Raw genomic sequence first — 22749 nt, 5'->3', positions numbered from 1 at the left:
GGGCCAAACAGTGATTTAATTAATACAGTTTTGGAGTGATTATTTCAGGGCTAAGCAGCCAGGAACTAACTAGCTTCCTTACAACAATTTGACATGCCAATGTGGCCAACTGAAATCCACATAAAACTTTAGAGCACTTGGAAAGGAATTCTCAACACTAAAAACAAAGTTTAGCTTTCAAATGGACTTTGCTCACTGGCAGTACACTGCAACTCTTTTAAGAGAGGTTTTCCTGATTCAGCAGTAGCTGTGTTATTTTGAAATGGCTGAAGCTTCCTGGGTCGTGCTGCCAGTATAAAACCTGACAAGGTCTGGATACAAAGCATTTAAATGAGTTTTGTGAGCAGAGTGCTGCAACTGCTTAATGGCTGGACATAGACACGCTGCATACGTAGAACTGGGGTAATGTGCAGGGCTTGCAGAGGCAGTGAATGGACTTCCACCATGTTGAATTGTACAAAGCAAGCAGGAAGTACCATATACCCTAATAATGCCACAGCTTAAGTTTTTAATAGGCATTTAGCATTTAAAGAAGCTGTCCTGGTCAGTAAAGATACACAATAGGACAGATTCAGATATAAAAGACCTCCAAATGTGTTATAGTGTTGGATAAATGTACATAGGCTTGGGAGAGTGAAGAAAAAGAGTATAGAGAGTTATAAAAAGAAGTAAACGGTTTTCAAATATATAAAACAAAGTCTTTAAAGAGACAGAGTACTGGCTTTCATAGATTTAAAGGAATAAAGAAAAAACCATATAAAGATTGAAAAATCACAGAGAGTCTTGATTATGTGTATTATTATGTTTTTTATTTTTTATTTTTATTTTTTTGACTATGAAGGAGCTAAGTACAGAGAGACATTTTATTGTATGGTCTGCAAAGCTAAACCAGCATGTATATTATAAAAGTATCTTGACTTCAAAATTTGAGTCTAAGGATATGTTGCTTTGGAAAAAGCATTCTTCTTCTGTTGCCACAGAAGATGAGAACGAATGGATTCATTCCAGAGTAATGTGGTCTGATAGACCAAGATCCCCTGAAAGGTCACTGTGAATACACCTCAAAGAATTACTTTGCCCAATAAACAGCAGGAAGAAATTTGGACAGAACTATGACCATATTCCCAAATATTGTTTATAAATATTTCTTTATGTTTAAAGGGGGATATCCTATAGATATTTGCATTGGTATGGATGTTGGTTTATTGATACAAATTTAAAGCCAATTTTGTTATACTGTGTATATGTATTTGTGATCTTGATCAAGGTATTTTATTTGTCCAGCTCATTTAAAAATATAATGTCTAATTAAGAAATATAGGTTAATAGATAATCATCTACAATAGTTAAGCTTGTAGTCATGTTAGTTAGATTTTTCTAGATGAATAGAAATGTATTTCAGATGGATAGACATTCTTCAACCCTTTCGAAGACTACAGAATATAACAGTTAAAATATTTTAAGAAGTTAGGACTTTTCATGACAGTGAGACCCATCTGTTCCTGGCAGCACCACTATACTTCAAGAGGAAGGTGGGCTTTGAAGAGGCTCCTTATGGAGTTTGTTTAGTCATTTGGGTAAAAATTTGTTTTTGCCTGGACTGCTTGATGAACTGGACATGCAGGACCCACAGAGAAATGACCACTAAACTTGCATAAACAAGGTGAGACATCCTTCAGGTTAATGCTTCATGAAAAAGTCTGCCAGACATCCTTCAGGACACAGAAGAAAATGACTGAAAATGTCAACATAGGCAAAACTGTCTTTGAAACTTTCTGTTTCATGGAAAAGTATGCCGTATACTATGGACCTGTGGGCTGAAGATTGGATGCCCCAACGGTACAGAAGAAATTTGGGTGACTGTTCAGACAATGAGATGTCTCTGTTAATTCTAAAGATTTGGAAGTTGCTTACAATGTACCTCCTGTTTACTTAGTTCATATTATATCCTTCTGGTGCCTTTGATGGAATTGAAGAATAGATTATTATAGTTTTCCTTAGTTATGATAAAATATAAAGTAGATATAAATATTGTAATTATAATTCTTGCTTGATAACTATTTTGTTATAAATAATTTTACTCTGTTAAAGATTAAGGGTTCCTTTTTGCTTAAACAGAAAGGGGAAATGGTGTGCAAAGTCCTTTTGTCTATGTGTTGTTTTGATTGGTTAATGAATAAAGAAACTGGCTTGTCCTGAAAGGGTAAAACAGAGTTAGTCATGGAGAACTATACTGAATGCTGGGAAGAAGAAGACATGTAGCCATGCCAGAGATGGATGCTGGAACTTTAGCTAGTAAGCCACAGCCACATGGCAATATACAGATTACTAGAGCTTGGTTAAATTAATATGTAAGAGTTAGTCAATAAGAAGCTGTAATGGGTAAAACAGTGATTTAATTAATACTGTTTCTGTGTGATTATTTCTGTTTTGGGTGGCCAGGACAAACAAGCAGCCTTTTCCAAAAAATTACTTAATATAATTTTCATGGCTAAAAATACCTAAGTGCTTTGTATGGAAACATACGGAAATCAGGGACTCTTCCCCAATCATCAATACTACTAGGCAAAGATGTCTGGGATGCAGAAGAAATTAATAGGTTTGGATAACTTAGAGTATACCCTAGTAGTAAGATTTAATAAGAGTACTGGCTTTATCCTCCTGCCTTAAATAGTGCATGAAATTCTAACAGTAAACTCCTTTGTGATTAATAATAATTCTGTACAGGTAAAAAAATACTATATTTGGTATCTGAGATTAAAGTTCAATATAGAATGAGGAGAAAGAGACAGGAAAGATCCAGAAAAACTTCATTGAACTTAGTAGTATTCAAGAGAACAGATTGACATATATTGAATTCTTTAGATAAGATAAATATCTAGATAGCATAAGTCATATATCCAGGTGTTTTGAAGTATCAGTTCTTTAACTATATTTTCACTTTCTACAATAACACACTAGTTATATAATGGAAAAACTTGCTGTAACCAAATATTAATTCAAAGTATGTTTTAGTATTAACTCAGAGTGATGAGTCATTCATGCAGCTCATGAGGTCTTATTCGTAACATTTTCTTTCTTAAATCAGGTGGAGAATGCTCAAAATGGAAGGGATTTTTTATTTACATGAGAGTAAATTGAGCCCCAAAAGAACAGTGACTTACACAAAGCCAATTATGTGTCAGAATAAAGGTTGCTTGAACACTGGATTTTCAAAACTCAAGCTACCAACTTCATGTCTACTACCATTTTTCCAGCCAGTATGTGAGACAGTTAGGAACTATTTACCATTTCCTTCCAGAAAAGTACACACACACACACACACATACACACAGAGAGAGAGAGAGAGAGAGAGAGAGAGAGAGAGACAGAGAGAGACAGAGAGAGACAGAGAGAGACAGAGAGAGACAGAGAAGAAATTGTAGACCAGCTACATAATTTAACCCTGTAGAAGGTAAATCTTGTCTTTGTAACCAAAGATGAATTTTCCAGGATTTAATACATTAATGTCTAGACTGTTTCACTTTTACCAAACCAGTATTAAGAAGGTTATATACAAGAAACACACAGCTGGATAATCTCTGTGACCACAGTTTTAAATTGCCATATTATGAATTAGGGGTCTGGTGAGTCCCACAACTTAAAGAAGAGAAATGAAGACACTCCTGTACTTGCATATAAGAATCCTACTTTTTTAACAATAGGGCTTCTGCTCCCTGTTGTAACAGGTTTTTATTTTTCTCAGGGAGTGGTTTTCTCATTTTATTTGTTTCAGTGGGCAAGAAGAGAAATCATCAAGCTAAACTCAATTCTTTTCTCTCATAGTGAACATAACAAGGCAGAATATTTTATTTATTTTTAAGATTTTATTTAGTTATTTATTTAATTTTGGGAGTACGTGCCCTGCAAACTGCACATATGTGCTTGGTGCTCATGGAGACCAGATGAAAGCATCACATGCCCTGGAACTGGAGTTGCAGACTCTTATAAGCTGCCATGTGGGTGCTGAAAACTGAACCTGGGTTTTCAGGAAGAACTTTCAAACATGAGATATCTCTCCAGCCAGCCTTCCCTGTATGATATGTTCATTTTTAAAATTTAAAATACATTTGTGTGTACCTGAGTATAAGTATGTGCACCATGTGCTCACGAAGGTATAAAAGGTATGTTGAATACCTTGGAACTGAGTTGGTTATAAGGCGGCATGGGTGTTGAGAACCAACTTGTCTCCCCTCAAGGACAGTAAGTGCTCTTTTTTGTTCCTGTGTCAGTCAATGATATTTTTTTCTTTCTTTCTTTTTTATTATTACTTAAAAAATACCAATCCAAATTCCCACTCCCTCGCCTCCTCCCAGTCCCCTACCTCTCCCTCTATAGACCCTCCCCCCACCCCTCCAACCCTAAGAGAGGGCCATACACCCCACCCTGTGGAAAGCCCAAAGCCCTTCCTACTACATCTAGATTGAGCAAGGTTTACATCCAAAGAGAATAGGATACCATGAAGCCGGTATATGCTGTAGAGACACATCCCAGTGTCACTATCACTGTCCCCTCTGCCCCAGTTGTCAACCCCCTTCAGAAAGGTTTGGTTGTTCCCATGCTTGTTCACTCCCAGTTCATTTGAGTTGGTGAGCTCACATTAGCTCAAACAAACTGTCTTTAATTCCTTGCTCATACTCTCACTCTTTCCACTCTTCAACTGGATCTTGGGAGCTCAGTACAGTGCTTCGATATGGGTCATTGCCTCTGTTCCCATCTGTTCTTGGATGAAGGTTCTATGGTGATATTTAAGATAATCATCAGCCTAAATAAAGGGTAAGGTCATTTCAGATACCCTCTCCTCTATTGCTTAGGGTCTTAGCTGGCGTCATCCCTGTGGGTTATTGGGCATTTTTCTAGAGCCAGGTTTCTTGCTAACTCCATAATGGCACCCTAAATCAAGATATCTCTTTCCTAGCTCTCATATCAGTCCTTCCTCCATCTCAACTATCCCATTCCCTGGGCAGTTTCTATAGCCCTGAAACAAAGTATTTGAAAGAACCTTATTCTTTGGAAATTCTTATGTAAAATGTGCTGTGTCTGGAGCTAATGAGATGGTTCAGCAGATACTCTTTTGCTATAGCAACCTGGGGACATAAGTTTGATTCTTGGAACAGAAATAAAAGTAGAAGGAAGTTAGTTACTTTACAAAACGTCACACATGTTCCATGGCATATGTAACTCTCCTCAGACACACATCATACAGTCATAAAACAATAATTGTAAATAAGTGCTTAAAAATTCAGATTGCTTTCCTTCAAAATATTAATGGTAAGATCTAAAGAAAATAAGCAATATCAAAAGATGGGCTCTGACAATGATTTAAAAAAGTGTGTATTAGCCTTTTCTCAGTTCACATAAGGGGTATTATCACTTATTTTGATTTCAATAGAAATAACACTGTAGATAATAAAAATAATTTTCTCTTGAAATCTAGAATTGACTATCATATCCATGTCATGAATATAGTATTTTTAGGATTAGAAAGTCAAGTTTTGTGACAGTAAAACAGGTAAAATTCAAGTGTCTGAATATAAGTGAAGAACAAAAATATTCTATTTGCATAATTCTCCAGAGATGTAAATGAAATTCTTGAATTATTAATCATATTCAGGTATCTTTGTAACCACATGAGACAGGTCAAAAATTTCATTGTATTCAATGTACATATCTTCATTGTACAATGTGGCTAAGGTCCAGTAACATTAAAGTAATTTCATAATAAATGAATACAATAGAATAGAATTTAAGTCCCCTGGATTTATAGTATCATTGTACTTTAATTAAACAATTCCCAGAATCAATAGCTGTCACATTCTAATCAGGCATGATGATGACACTTGTCTAATTCTAGTACTCTGGAGGCAGAGGCACGAGGGTTGTGAGTTCAAAACCAACCTGAGTCACATAGGAAGAGCTTGTCTCAAAATGAAATTTTCATTTTCTAACTGCATAAATTACTATAGAAAATACAGTAAAGAAATTATCTTCAAACTGAAATTGAAATGTTTTGTGTAGGGTTTCAGCTTAACAAAACCATAACTTTTCACTGGTATGATATCATATGTGGTTGTATTTTTAAAAGATTTATTTACTTATTATGTATGCAGTGTTCTTCCTGATTGTATAAGTTGCACATCAGCAGAGGAAAACAGACCGTATTATAGATGTTTGTGAGCCACCATATGGTTGCTGGTAATTGAAATCAGGACTTCTTTGGAAGAGCAGCCATTGCTCTTAACCTCTGAGTCATCTCTCTAGCCCCATGTGATTGCCTTTTTATGCATGTCAGAATGCAAAGAAAACTAGCTGTTTTGATTGAAATGTTGATGTCTATGCAAAAATTCCTGTGTGAAAATCTAATACCTAAGTTGAAGACACTTAAGGTACTTTCATTCTCTACTATCCTAAACCATGTGGAAAATAAATAATTCACTACAATAGAGCTCTTGACAGTACATATGAGGGATCCTATTTTTCCCTTCTACTACATTAGAACATAACCAGCAGCTACTATATTAGAAGCAGTAAACAAACCTGGAGAAAAGTTCCACTTCTTCTATGTAAGATCTTACTAACATGTCTCAAGATTTGAATCACTAGAATGAAGGTGGTTGTGAAAATGATAAAAGGGAGTATGAGAAAAGAGAGGAGAGAGAGAAAATAGCAGGAACTGTCAGAGATGACTTAACAGTACTATTAAAAATGCCACAAGGAAAACAATAATTTGAAATTAAAAATTTATAAATTCACTATTTTTCTACCATCCCTTTGAGACACCCACTTTAGATATAACCACAGGGTGCAAGAGAGTGTGCTAGTTATAGGTTAATGACCTAGTTGATTAAAAAGAATAGGCATTACATGAATAACTGAGGCTGCTTGCCCTGGGTTGGTAAGAGAAATCAGGGCCTGTCAAACACCAATATGGTCAGCAAATATATGGTGGGATATGAGAGAGAGAGAAAGAGAGAGAGAGAGAGAAGAATGGTTCATGTCCTACGTACAAACGCTTATCTGAAGAGACAAAGGTGAGGAGGATTGGGTTCATGTGAGTGGCCTGCACAGCCAAACACCTAAGGCCATGGTGACATCCAGTCCTGAACTGCTGCCAAGATCTCTCTCTGGGTTGATGATCCTACTACAGCCAGGGTCTGTGATGATGTCCTTAGCCCATATTGCAACCAATGTTCATAAGGATGCTGGTGTTCTGAACCACCACCTGTGCTCAGGTTTGGGTCAGAGGGGCATGTGGTTGCTGGGGCTATGATGATCTGAATGGCCTGATAAACCACCAAGGGCCACGATATTGTCTATGTCAAGCTGCAACTGAAGGCTATGTCTGAGTCCATGATCCTACCTCATCTAGGGTCTGTGTTGATGTCCATGGCTTCTGGTATCACCAACGGTAGTGCAGATGTCTGGGATCTGGAATGCCACCTGGAGTCATATTGGAGTTCCACGAACCATGCTGCTGCTTGGACCCTCCCTAGCATAGACTTGTACTGCCACCTCGGCTCATGATGACATTCAGGCCCAAGTTACTGCTGATGCCCATGTCTCAGTTCGTGTTCCTGCTGCAGCTGGTGTCTGTTGATGTTTGTTGTCTGTATTACAACAAGGGCCTATGCAAACCATGCATTGAAATATGATGGGTCCTTCAGAGCTGGCACTTACTCTTATCTGAGAGATGATCACTCCCATCGCCAACCCTAGGATAACACACCCAATAACCCTAGTCGAGAGAGCTGAACCTGCCCCTCAGAGGAGAGTGCTCCCCCCAACCCTTTCTGCACTTAGAAGGGCCTGCACTGATTCTCACAACAGGACTGAGATAGTTGGCTTTACCTATTGTTTTTTAATGGTATGGTCTCAGAGGCATGGTCTGACCAGATTAGCTACCACCCAGGCACATATACTGGGCTCAGAGTAGCCAATCCGGAACATATATCCCACCTATGAACTGCTCAAGCATATGAAAGGACTGGTTCTGTAGAACCATCGCTGCAAGATCTCCATGACTCAACGCATCAGCAGTACATTCAAAAGGAGTTTTAGTGAGGGTTCACTATTGATAGTGTACCAGAGCTAGAGGCCTTGAACCTGACCAAGGACACACTAAACAATGAACATTTGCAAATAAAGCTGTGTGGACAAAAGGATATACTGTGATACACAGCAGCTCCCAATACCTCTAAGACAAATAATGAGGCAATGGCGAGGTAAAAAAAGATGGAGAAGAGAAGTTAGGGTGTTTTGTGCTGTTTGATTGTTTTGTTTTGCTTTTTTTCCATTTGTTTTTAAATTAATATTATTTATTGTTTTTATTTTATTTTTGTTACTTCGTAAGTTTTCCTTGGGAGCTATGAATGGGATTAGGGTTCTTGATGTGAAATTCCAAAAGGTGCTACTCTTACTTGTAAGGTGACAGAGTGAAAATGGAGCATTTCTATGATGAGAACCAGGAAATTGAGTTGTAATTGATACATACTATGAAAGGGAAATGGGAAGTATACTTTGAGCATTTATTTTAGGAGGTATATGGGCATCTTAGAAGCACGTACATTTGATAATATGATATAAATTGTCAGAATCTTAAAACCAAAGAGCTCACTACAGGTTCACTCAACCAGAAAACAAACAAACAAACAACAACAACAACAACAAAAACATGGCTAAGAAAAGAATTATTCCTCTCTTAATTTGACTATAATAAATTTTCTTATTGCTTTTTACTTTTTTGTGTAGTCATCTTTATATTTTTACAAATGTTAACATACTCTGAAATCTGTAAAAGAAGAGAAACATGTCCATATTGTTTTCTGCTTTAACTTTAATGCTTTTATGGTAGCTAGCATACTGTTAGATAAACAAACATACCTGTGATGGTTTGAATGAGATTGCCCCTGCCACATGATCATACATTTGTATACTTGGTTTCATGTACCAAGTATTTCTCTGTATTGTCAGATAGCTCCCAAATAATGACATGGTGACTTATATTAATTATGAATGTCCAGACTTTAGCTTAGGCTTGTCTCAAGTAGCCCTTATATCTTAAGTTAATCCATTTATATTAATCTACATTCTGCCAAGTGGCTATTCACTTTCTTTCATCTTGTAACCCCTGTTGCAACTTCTAGTCTGGCTATCAATACCACCTTTCTTCTTCCCAGTGTCCTCTCTTTCCCCAGAACTCCCACCTAACCTCTTCTAGCCTAGCTATTTGCTGTTCAGGTCTTTAATAAACTAACCAGAAGACACTTTGGCAAAGGCACATATTCACAGTGTAAACAAATATTCTGCAACATTCTGGTTGGTGGAACTGCTTGGGAAGGATTAGGAGATATGTTTCTCTTTCTCTCACCCTCTCTTTATCTGTCTCATAGTTGTAGATCAAGATGTGTGTTCTTAACTGTTCCTTGCCTTTGTCTTCATGGACTCTGGCCCTGTGAAACCAGTACTCACATTAAATGCTTTATCTTATAAGTTTCTTTGGAAGTGATGTTTTATCACAGCAATAGAAAAGCATCTGAGGGAATGTCTACAATAGAGAAAATAGAAAGTATAAAGAAAGAAGCCATTTTGCTTTTTTATGTCATGTGCTTTATTTTAATATTTTAGTTCCTATTCCAAGAATATGACACAGAACCTTTCAATCATTCCATTAAGCCCTCAAACTAGACTCAACATTCCAAAATATTAAGCAAGTTCTGTTTTCTGTTCTCCCAATTGTTGGGATTGAAAAAGTTTCTCTGAGAAGAGATAATGTTTGCACATTATCACTGGACTTCTTCATGTGCTTCCAAGTGCCATGAACTCTTAAATGAATATTATACAATATATACCTTAAATCTTAGATGTTTTGTCTTTGTTTTCAGTTACCAAGGTATTCCAAACCTTTTACTTTGAGACTGAGAAATGCTTGTGTGTATAGAACATAAATATTTAAAAGGAATATTTGAAACAAATAGCTATTTCCATGAAATTTTAGCAACACTCAGACAATCTAGAAATGGAATAACATTAACTTTCTATCTCTTAGTCAAAAGAAGTATTGGTTTATTCCCATGGAGCTTATCTGAAAAAAATGTAAATGATATTTTTTCTCCTGTTATTAAAATTAAAATATGTTCATTTCTAGAAGACAATTCAAGTATCTCATACTATGAATAAAAGCATACAAAAATTGAAAGCTTTATTAACTCTTTGTCAGACCTGATGGGAAACCTCCTTCAGCCAATGGCCTTTGAGAGGCTAAACCAGGTTGAGTGTAGCTTTGGGTACCAAAAAGTATGAACCTGCTGCTGCTCTCTGTCTGTCTCTCTCTCTGTGTCAATCTGTCTCTCTCTCTGTCTCTGTCTCTCTCTCTCTCTTCTTACACTGGGATGCTTGATTCTATTTCTGTTTTCTGTTGTGATCTGTAAGTCCCCCTTAAATAAAGAAGTCCTTATTATACCCAATTTGGAGCTAGTCTGGGATTACTTTATTTGTGTTCCCCTTCATAGACCTTTTCTAAAAGACTCATCCTCTGCTTTAATCTTAGCCATTGTGACCTTGTTTTCAATACATAGCAGATGTATTCTTATTTTACTGATGTTAACCCCCAATAAAGTTATGTGCCATGACTCATGAACTGGAGAGGATGACCACATGATGAAACCAAGACAGTGATTGCTATGTAGAAACCAGCACTCATATATACTAATACAGGAGGGTATGTGACCATATCTTTTTAAAAGGTTACTCAAAAAGCATGTCAAAAGCCTTTAATCTATTAGTTGGGAGTCCAAGTGTGGGACCAAAAGAATTAAGCTTATATTAATGTTAACATAATTAATAAACTTAAATGACTAACTCATTAGAAGTGCTTAGGTGTGTCCACAGTTTCTATGAACTTGAGTTAGATCAAGACAAAAGAGACTAAATCAGACTTTTTAACCTTTTCTTTGTTAAAGTATTTTTATATTTGTTAAAGATTTATTTATCTTTATTTTAGATGTATTAATGTTTTCCTGCATGTCTGTATGTGTACCATATGTGAGCAATGCTCCTGGTGGCCAGAAGAGAATGTTCGATCTCATGGAACTGGAGTTACAGGCAATTGTAAATTGCTATATGGCATTGGGAACTTCTCCTGGGTCCTTTGGAAGAACTTAAAGTGCTCATAACCACTAAGCTATCAAGCCCCATAATAATTGTGAATTTTCAAAATTATTAGCTTTAAATATATCTGTTAGAACATACCATTTATAAAATTAATATATACTTATGGACATTTATTTTAAAATCTACAATAACCATCCTTAGGAAATATTGATCCTATACAAAACCAGGTCTTCAAACCTCCAGTTTAGCCATAGGCATTTTTGACATCTAACACCACTATTCATTCCACTACATTCTGCTTTGATAAAAATAAAATAGTAAAGAATAAAATACGTGTTCAAGATGAGAAAGAAAAATGTGTATTCAGCTACTTCATAATTATGCATGTGAAAGTAATTGTGTATATAAACATGAAAAGATATATGTAATAAAATTGCATGTTTCTCATTCTTAGATAAAGTGCTAAGATTATGTCTTTGAATCAGTATTGATAGGTATAAATAACCATGTATCCTGAGATAATACAACAAAGCTATACAAAATACACATTTAAGGATAAATATAGTATTTGTTATGATTTTCATCTCTTTAAGAGACAAGCCACACCCACTCTCTCCCCCATATGCTGAGGCAGGTTGATCTTCAGCTTCCCTCCTGAGCGTACTCTCTTTTCCCTCTTCTTCTCAAAGAGGCAACTTTGCTTTTGCCTTTCTCCCCACTTCTCTGCTACTCCCTTTTCTCTCTCTCTGTTTTCTTCTCCTTTCCTCCCCTCCTGTAAGTAATAAATATCAAATTCTATTCTGTACAATGTGTCTGTCCATGTGTCTCTCACTTGCTCGCCTGCCCAGTCACTTGCCACTGGGAACCTGCGCCTTCCAGGGACTCACTGTCTCCTGCCCAGCCACTTACCGCATGGCTGGGTGTGCACAGCTGATGAAGTGGGAGCAGCGGGGCTGCGTCCCTGGCACCCGGCCGCACGCATAATTTTACCTGAAATAGTTACACGGAAACTGTATTTTTTTGAACACTGCCTGGCCCATTAGTTCCAGCCTCTTATTGGCTAGCTCTTACATATTGATCTAACCCATTTTTAATATTCTGTGTAGCATCGCAAGTTGGCTTACCAGGAAAGATCTTAACCTGCGTCTGTCTGGAGTGGTAAAATCATGGCGACTTACTGAATCTGCTTCATTCTCCCAGCATGCCTTTCTGTTTACTCCACCCTCCTAAGGGTTGGCCTATCAAATGGGTCTAGGCAGTTTCTTTATTAATTAATCAATGAAAGCAACAGATTAGAAAGAAATCACTCCTACATCACACAGCTCTCCCAGTCAGGGAACCTCGTTGCAAGGACCAGCCCACCCTGCTGCCACCTGCCCGGGACCTGCCGACAACAAAAATCATAAAAGTATTCACATTTTTTATAGTTTTATTTTCAGAAATAAAATTTTTCTTTAAAGAAAAATAATTCTCAATGTCCTGATTTGATTTTCTAAATTTTATTATGCCTTTTAAAATGGAAAAATACATACAAATATATTAAATGCTTATGTAACTTATCTAAAAACAAGTAAATAGTAAAAAGTAATGAATAAAATTTGTATTAAAATTTTTTCAAACTATGGTCAACAACTCCACATGGGACAGAGGACCAATCTCAATGATATACAAAAAAACTTAAGAAATTGGTCATCAAAATAACAAACAACCCAATAAAAATGAGGTACAGACCTAAACAGAGAACTCTCAACAGATGAATATGAAATGACTGAAAGATAATTAAGGAAATTCTCAATATCTTTAGCCATCAGATTAATGTGAGTCAAAATGACTCTGAGATTTCATCTTACACCCGTAAGAATGGCCAAGATCAAAAACAGTGATAACAGCTCATGCTGAAAAGGATGTGGGGTAAAGAGAACACTCCTCCATTGCTGGTAGGAGTGCAAACTGCTACAGTTGTTTTGGAAATTGGTAAGGCAATTTCTCAGAAAATTAGGAAACAATGTACCTCAGACTCAACAGTACTACTTTTGGGTATATACTGAAAGGATTCACAATCATACCACAAAGACATGTGCTTAACTATGTTCATAGCAGCATTATTTTTTATAGCCAGAACTTGGAAACAACCTAAATGCCCCTCAAGAGAAGAATGGATAAAGATGTGGTACATTTACACAATAGAGTACTATACAGTGGAAGAAAATGACAACTTGAAATTTTCAGGCAAATGGATGGAAATAGAAAACATCATATTGAGTTAGGTAACCCAGATCCAGGAAGACAAATATAGTATGTACTTACTCATAAGTGGCTTTTAGACATAAAGCAAAGAAAAACCAGCCTACAATTCACAATCCCAGAGAACCTAGACATCAAAGAAGACCCTAAGAGAGGCATACATGGATTTAATCTATATGGGTAGTAGAAAAAGACAAGATTTCCTGAGTAAATTGGGAGCATGGGGATCATTAGAGAGGGTAGAAAGGGAGGTGGCAGGAAGGGAGGGAAATGGAGAAAAATACATAGCTTAATAAAAACAAAACCAACCAAAATTTTCAAACTAGACCTTTGTAATAGCTCTCTTGTCAGAAGAAATATAACTAGTGGCTTTCTTTTTTAATATTCCAAGGGCAATGTTGTTATTATTTTCTCTAAAGATAAATAAAATAATAGTGTTGATTTTCTGGCATAAATCATAAATTATTTTTAAAGAAAAAGATAACACAACAGAAAATTATGAGAGAAATTATGCTGAGACAAATTGCTAAAGAAGAAAATTATTCCATGTTAAAATTGTACAAATTTCATTATATACATTGAGTATTTTACATGCTATCACTTGTAACTAAATATCTTTGGAAACTTTGGTGCAAAGTCGCATTTTTAAAGTTAAGGAGAAATTAATGAACAGAAGTCATGCTGTAGTTAAATTTAAAGAGATTTTGCTTCTGTTTTTTTTTTTTTTTAGTGGAAACCATAAACTCATAAGGGCCTCATCCAATATGAGTTTACATACACTTAGCTAAAATGAAACCAATGTAGTTCTTAAAACTATTATTTCAAAGTAATTGTATTATATTTATTGCTTATTAATTTCTAATTTGTAAGAAAGAATTGTAGCTAAAGCACTATAATGTTCATACAGACTGCTTTGCTAAGAGATGAATTGAATGTCTTTATTAACAGTTGATTGAGAATATAGGAAAGTTATGCAAAGGAAGTAGAGTGCTGGTAGTTAAAATGATTCAGTGGAAATATCTTTTCAGTTAAAGTACAGATGCATTTTATAGATCTCAGCAAACACTTGTAATCTGAGGAGCTTGTGAAACCCCTCACTACACTCTCTTTCCCCATCACCTTCTGTATCTTCTTGCTGTTTAGCCTTTCTATCAGAGGTGGAAGAGGGGAGATAACAAGTCTGTTGATGGAATGATAGATTAACTCCCCATTGACATTAGAATTTTGAAAGACTTCCTTAAAAGAGGTCATATTTATCTGAAAATAAGTTTCCTGTTGTTGTAAATAAGATCCTGTGATGCAAAGCAATGTATCGAGAAAAGCTTGTATTTTAGATTATTGTTCTACTGGATCAGAGTACATAAGGACAGGCTGGGCACTCTTTAGGTTGCAGTAGCTATGATCAGAAGCTGGCTGATTACAGTTTTATCTATACACAAGAAGAAGAACAAATAAACTGGAAGTCAGGCAAAATCATAAACATACAAAACCTGCCCCCAAGGACATTTTTCTTCCTCCACATCCTTAAGTTTCCATAAATTCTCAGAACATTAGCACCAGCTAGAGACTAAGTATTCAAATACATGAGCCTATGTAAGACACATCTAAATCAATCCTAGACAGAGAAAAAAATGTACTCAGTTTTAATATAAATTTTGTTAATTAAAATTTTTCAGTAACTTCTGGCTTTGAACATAATAGAAACCGTAATTTTAGATTCTATTTCACTTCATTTCTCAAGATCATACCCTATACATCACACACTTAGTTTAGTTGTATAGACCACTAATGTACGACTATCAGAATTGTACAATGTTCATTGGAATGTCTCTTAAATTTTCTGGATTTTGAGCATCTTAAATCTAGAAATTGTGCCTTACTGAGCTTTGAAACAGTGATATGTACACAGTCTGGTAAGAAAGATTCCTAGTCAGCCAGCATTATGATATGCCTTCAATCCCAGCACTAGGGAGGCAGAGGTAGGCAGATCTTTGTGACTTTGAGGTCAGCCTGCTCTACAAGAGCTAGTTCCAGGACAGACTCCAAAGCTGCAGAGAAACCCTGTCTCGAAAAACAAACAACAACAACAAAAAAACAAACAAACAAATAAAAACCCCAACAACAACAACAAAAAGATTCCTCAATAAATGGTTGTAGAATGAGCAAGTTCAGAGACATGTCTGATTTTACACACACACACACACACATGTATGCGTGTGTATATATATATTCAACGTGGTCTCATGCAACAGTTAAAGTGAATAAACACAAAAGTATCTAACAAATATATTATAAATAAAGTTGTGGTTAATCACATGTGTAATAATGCATGTTTGCATGTGCATACATCTCTCCTATGGATTAATATGATCTTTAAGAACAAAAAAATCATGTCTTATTCATCTTTGTAATGTTTAAACACAATGAGTGGCATGTAGGGGGTGCTCAGTTCACTGTTATTAAATGGTGAATAGGCTCTATAGATAAGTGAAAAGCTATTATATACTGTATTAATCTATCTTTACCAAAAACATTACATATTTTCTTATTTTTATAATCTACTCTTTATTTATATAATTTTTTTTAATTTATTAGATTTTTAAAAAATTCCAATCCAAGTTCCCACTCCCTCCCCTTCTCCAATTCCCTTCACACACCCTCCCAATCCACCTCCTCCAATCCTCAGAGAGGTTAAGGCACATTACTTTGTGTAAGGTCCAAGGCCCTGCCTACTATATCTAGGCTGAGCAAGGTATACATCCAAAAAGAATAGGATCTCAAAAAGCCATTACAAGGAGTAGGGATAAAACCTAGTGTCGCTGCCAGTGGTCCCAAAGTCTGCCCCAGCCATACAACTGTCACCCACATTCAGAAGGACTAGTTTGTTCCTATGCTTGTTCCTTCCCAGTCTGGCTTGAGTTGGTGAGCTCCAATTAGCTCAGGTAGACTGTTTCAGTGGGTGAACCCATCATCGCCTTGACCTCTTTGCTTATATTCTCATTCCTCCCACTCTTCAACTGAATTTTGGCAACCACACCAGTGCTCCGATGTGGGTCTCTGCCTCTGTTTCCATCAGTTCCTGAATAAAGGTTCTATGATATTTAAGATATTCATCAGTCTGACTACAGGGCAAATCAAGATCAGGCCCCATCTCTTCTATTGCCTAGGGTCTTAGCTAGAGTCAGCCTTGTGGATTCCTGGGAATTTCTTTATAGCTGGGTTTCTGCTAACCCTATAATGGCTCCCTCAGTCAAGATATCTCTTTCCTGGCTGTCATCTCTATCCTTCCTCTATCTCGACTATCCCATTCCCTCACATTCTCCTCAATCCTCCCTTTCTTCCCTCTTCTTCCCCTTTCACCCTCCCTTCTCCCCCCCATTTCCATGCTTCCAATTTTGCCAGGTGATCCTGTCTGTTTCCAATTTCCAGGTGAATTTATATATGTTTTTCTTTGGGTTCACCTTATTACTTATCTTCTCTAGGATCATAAACTATAGGCTCAAGGCTCAGTGTCCTTTATTTATTGCTAGTATCCATTTATGAGTTAGTACATACCATATTCTTTTTTTGTGTGTCTAGGTTACCTCACTCAGGATAGTGTTTTTTAATTTCATCCATTTACATGCAAAATTCAAGATGTCATTGCTTTTTACTGCCGAGTAGTGCTTTAATATGTAAATATGCCACATCTTCTTTATCCATTCTTTGGTTGAGGGGCATCTAAGTTGTTTCCAGGTTCTTACAAATTATGCTACTATGAACATAGCTGAACAAATGCCTTTGTAGTGTGATTGAGCATCTTTTGGGTATATTCCTAAGAGTGGTATTGCTGGATCCTGAGGTAGGCTGATTCCCAATTTACTGAGAAACCGCCATACTGATTTTCAAAGTGGTTGTACAAGTTTGTACTCCCATCAGCAATGGATGAGTGTTGTCCTTACTCCACACCCTCTCCAGCATAAGCTATCATTGGTGTTTTTGATCTTAGCCATTCTGACAGGTATAAGATGGTTTCTCAGAGTTGTTTTGATTTGCATTTCCCTGATAGCTAAAGATGTTGAACATTTCCTCAAGTATCTTTTGGCCATTTGAGAGTCTTCTGTTGAGAATTCTCTGTTTAGTTCTGTACCCCATTTTTAATTGGGTTGTTTAGAATTTTAATGTCTAATTTTTTGAGTTCTTTATATATTTTGGAGTTCAGTCCTTTGTCTGATGTGGAGTTTGTGAACATATTTTCCCATTCAGGAGGCAGCCATTTTGTCTTATTGACTGTATCTTTTGCTTTACAAGAGCTTCTCAGTTTCATGAGGTCCTATTTATTTATTTATTGTTGTTCTCATTGTCTGTGCTACTGGGGTTATATTTAAGAAGTGGTCTCCTGTGCCTCTGCATTGAAGACTACTTCCCAATTTCTCTTCTATTAGGATCAGTATGGTTGGTTTTGTATTGAGGGCTTTAATCCATTTGGACTTGAGTTTTGTGCATGGCGATAGATATGGATCTATTTACATTTTTCTACAGGTTGACATCCACTTATGTCAGAACCATTTGTTGAAGATACTTTTTTTCCATTTTATCATTTTAGCTTCTTTATGAAAAATCAGGTGTTCATAGTTGTGTGGATTAATATCTGGGTCTTTAATTCTATTCCATTGGTCAACCTCTCTGTTTTTATCCAGTAACAAACTGTTTTCATTACTGTAGCTTTTAATACAGCTTGACATCAGGTATTCTGATGCCTCTGAAAGTTCCTTTATTGTACAGGATTGTTTTGGCTATCCTTTTTTTTTTTTGGTTCTTCATTTGAAGTTGATTATTGTTTTTTTTTCAAGGTCTGTTAAGAATTTTGTTGGGATTTTGATGGGGCTGGAGAGGTGGTACAGTGGTTAAGGGTACTGGCTGCTCTTCCAGGAGGCCCAAATTCTACTCCCAGCACCCATATGGTTGCTCACAACTCTCTGTTACTCCAGTTCCAGGGCATCCACCCTCACATAGACATACATGCTGACAAAACAACAATACATGTAAAATAAAAACAAATAAATCATTTTGGGGGCTTGGGGGATGCCTTAGAGGTTAAGAGCACTGACTGCTCTTCCCCTGGTCCTGAGTTTAGTTCCCAGCAACCACATGGTGGCTCACATATTTTCTTCTTAATGATATGTTCTTCCATTTTCCCTGGACAAGCCTGATATTTATTATTATTATTATTATTATTATTATTATTACTATTAATGGTTATTCAAGACAGGGATTCTCTCTGTTACAGTCCTGTATTTCCTGAAGCTCACTCTGTAGACCAGGCTGGCCTCAAACCCACAGAGATATCCTCTTCCTGTGCCTCTCAAGTGCTAGGATGTAATAATACTGCCTGACCATGTGATATTAGTTTTAAGAGCTACCATTTGATTTGAAAATACTCACCCAATTAATAACCATCAGTGGTATTATGTCATGATTGAACAGAAACAATTGGGGCCTGAAACAAGGTTGATATTTAACACACTCTATTCTGTTTTCTGAATCAGACAACTATTTTAATCAATTATTTATATACAATAAAATATGTGATATTGACAGTGCTTTGTTTTAAGAAAGAGTAAACTAATTGTACATCTGAAGGAGTCAGATAATAATTGCAGGCATTGAACAATCTCAAAAGTGACTATAAGTATATTAAGTTCATGATGCAACTCTATATGACTAAAAATGGAGTAATATGGTCTGTACTAAAAGAAGTTATATAACACAGTCCTAATTAGTCTTATTAAAATAAAAACCCAGAGTTAGATATTTGGTGGTGAAAGCTGAGAGATCAGAGAAGCAGAGCAGCCAACCATTAGAGTTATTACTTCTCCCAATGTTCAGACTGAAGGGGGCAAGATCCTGTCTCTATGAATCCTCAGACTGAATGGGGTATCTTGTTTCCACAAGTCCTTAGACTGAATGCTCTGTGCTCTTGTCTACTGCCACCCCATATTCCTCTCTCTGACTGGCCACATCACTCCTGTCTCCATCTCCCTAGTGCTGCGATTAAAGGCATGATATTCCAAGAGTTGGAATCAAAAGAGCTCTGTTACTCTTTTAGACTGATTCAATCTTGTGTAGTTCAGGGAGGTATTGAACTCACAGAGATCCATCTGCATCTGTCTCCCGAGTGCTGAGATTAAAGGTGTGTGCCATCATGGCCTTGTCTCTATGGTTAACTAGTGACTTAGTTCTGCACTCTGATCTTCGGGTAAGCTTTACTTGTTAGATCACAAAGAAAATATCAGCACAAAGTTAAATTCTTTCTGGACTTATGCTTGTACCTCTGTTTATCAGTTTATATTCCCCTACTTCCAAATATATTTTGTTTTTACCCTAATTTTATTGATGAATTGAGATTCATCACTATGAGTAAATTGTTTAAAGCTTACATCTCAAAGTTCATTTTCAACTAGATCATAGTGACTTAAAATTCAAAATTAGATACAAAATTAGATGCACACACATACAATAAGTTTTAAAGCTTTAGTAAAAAAATGGCAATGCGATCAGTACAAACATATATATATACATAATGTAATATATATATATATATATTAGAGAGAATAACATCGCTGAGATTTTGAATATATTGATTTGTAAGAAAATTTTAATTCTAGAAAAACTATTAAAGAGCTAGCGCGTGTGTGTATGTTCATGTTTGTGCATGGCCAGGTGGTGCAGGAGTCCTAAGAGACCTGAAGAGAATGCTGAATTCTCTCAACCTGGAGCTATACTTGTATTTTGCCTAATATAGCCTTTCCTGGTGTCTGACAGTATAGTAGATAGCATTCCAAATATGGACCTTTAAGATTCCTTCTTACTGATTATTCAGGTAAAATATTAATGACATTTTGTGGATATAATTAAACTTCAAAGTCAGTTGTTCATAAAATAGGAAATTATTTCAGTAGGCCTATTATAATCAGATGACTACTTTTAAAGAAAAAACCTGTGCTGGGGGCTGGGGATGTAGCTCAGTCGCTATAGGACCATGCTAATATACCCAAATCCCTAGCTTCAATCTCCAGCAATGCCTAACATGAGAAGGTAGAAGTACACAAGCTAGAAATACACACACACACACACACACCCCAGTGTTAGTTGTAGGAATGAGACTTTTAGCTCAGCCTCAGTATCAGAGAGCTTAGGAAACACTTAGACTACATTAGACCCTCACTCAAAACAACCAGAGAAAAGTTAAAAGAAAATACTTCCCTTAACTAGTCAGAGATTCAAAACATTGATGAAGCATGGCTGTATTGCAACGGAGGCAGACACCATTCAGAAAGAAGGCTAAAAAGCACATGGGTATAAGAACAGCTGGCAAATCTATGTTCTTTTCTTCTATGTCATTTATGGCATTTTCTTATTCAGAAAATCCACAAGAAATGCTTTGTTCATGCCAATATTTGACTAGAGTACTTTGTTTGGATAATGTACAGAAAAACACACAAGTGTTGATATTCATGGAATTATATATATATATGGTATTTTTATATCTTCCTAATGTCCTTTTATCTCTATAACACAGACTTTTTTATACCTATAAAATAATTAAATCCATACCCCACTAATATATGCCTATCACTGGTAGTTACTGTTATTATTTCTGCGGCAGAAATAATAACAGTTACTACATAAATGATCAAACAGGTATCATCAAAAAAGAATGTCTAGGTCACTAGTCTTGGTTTTCATTCTTGAAATATTATCAGAGAAACTATTTTTTGTTTGTGATAAAACTAATTTTTGTAAACTTGCAGGTGTTTTGATTTTAAAAGTGATGTACCAACAGCTAGTACTCTCCATAGTAAAAAACAAAAAAAAAGGGTTTTCCTAAATAATTAACATGTGTTAGTTTAATATACTGCTATAACTAAGACTCGCATGGATGCCATAGATGGTATTATTGTGCTTGTCACCAGGGCAACTGTAATACTATGTTCTTTTCCCTGCTGAGTGAGAGGAAGAAAGAGAAGGAGGAGAAAAAAAAAGGTTAGCCTGCCTGAAAACTTAGAATGGGGCAACCTGGCATTTTTAAAGCTGATGTTTTTACTCCAACTTATCAAAAATAATTTTCCCCAAATGTCAAATCCAAAAGCACTGACTTTTTAATAAATCCATTCATGTGTTTATTTTTTCATGGGTTGATTTTGTATTGTTGTGTGTATGTATGTATGTGTGGGTGCATGAAAGACAGAGGGGAAGAGGAAGTGAGGGAGAAAGTGAGCAAGGGGGAGAGAATTTTAGTTGTATTCCTCTGCATTTTACTCCCATACAGAATCTGTACCGTAATCACCCAAATTACTCAGAAAATATAAACATACATTCCTGAATTGCAGTGTGATTATATACATGCATATCATAATAATGACATTTCTTTATGTTAGTGACCATACTTACTAATTTTTTTAGGCAAATAAATAATTATTTGAATGTAGGGGCCTGCGACAATGTCCCTGAGACATTGGAAATAATGTGCTTGATTTCCATTATCAAAAAGTTGAGAATGACTAAAATGAGGAGAAATCAAGAGATTTTGCACAATGGAGCAACCTGGTCTGAAAATGTGCATGCAGTGAAGGGAATCTTGTAGAAAGCTAGAATGTCAGTAAATCTTTGGCAAAGTTCCACATGTCTGAAGACTTTAGACGTTAAAAAAAAAAAACAAAGTGTAGCAAACAAACAAAACTAACAACTTTCACTACAAAACCACACAATTGATTTTCACTTAGGAAACAGAGAAGCAGAAACAGTGGGAGTCTCAAGGAATCTAGTGGTTAACACTTTACAAATGTTCCTGGGCTGAGTCAAGCAAGTAGGGACAGTAATAGGTTAAGGTACAAAGAAAGATCTAACAAGCTCATGTCACTGTATGAGATTATAAATTGTCTTAGAGGTCACACGTGTTCTCAGAGAAATATTCAAATAGTTCCTAGAGGAATGTCAAGCAAGGAAAAAGTAAAACAAGAGAAATATGTTTTATAATAATAAGAACAAGCAAGGCAGAAAACAAACAAACAGAATGACCACAACATCCTCCATGGTATGAGATGTGAGAAATGTAGTTTCTATCAAAAGTAATTAACCAAGCAATGATTAACATCTCTTAACTCTCTCCTCCCTTTCCCTTTGTGTTGATTGTGAAGGAGAGCTCAACCAATGGGATGAGATACAGCTATCACCTAGTTCAGGGATTAAAGACTGTAGCTATCTTGGCTAAGCGTGCTTGCTTTTGTCTTAGCAAACTCTTTTGCCAAAAACAAATACAAGTGATGAACTACTTTTACTTTGTGTGTTCCTTTGTGGGACATTGCTATTATTCTT

Source organism: Chionomys nivalis, chromosome X (assembly GCF_950005125.1).
Source record: "Chionomys nivalis chromosome X, mChiNiv1.1, whole genome shotgun sequence".
In the NCBI taxonomy this organism is placed as follows: Eukaryota; Metazoa; Chordata; class Mammalia; order Rodentia; family Cricetidae; genus Chionomys; species Chionomys nivalis.
This window is presented reverse-complemented; position numbering follows the sequence as displayed.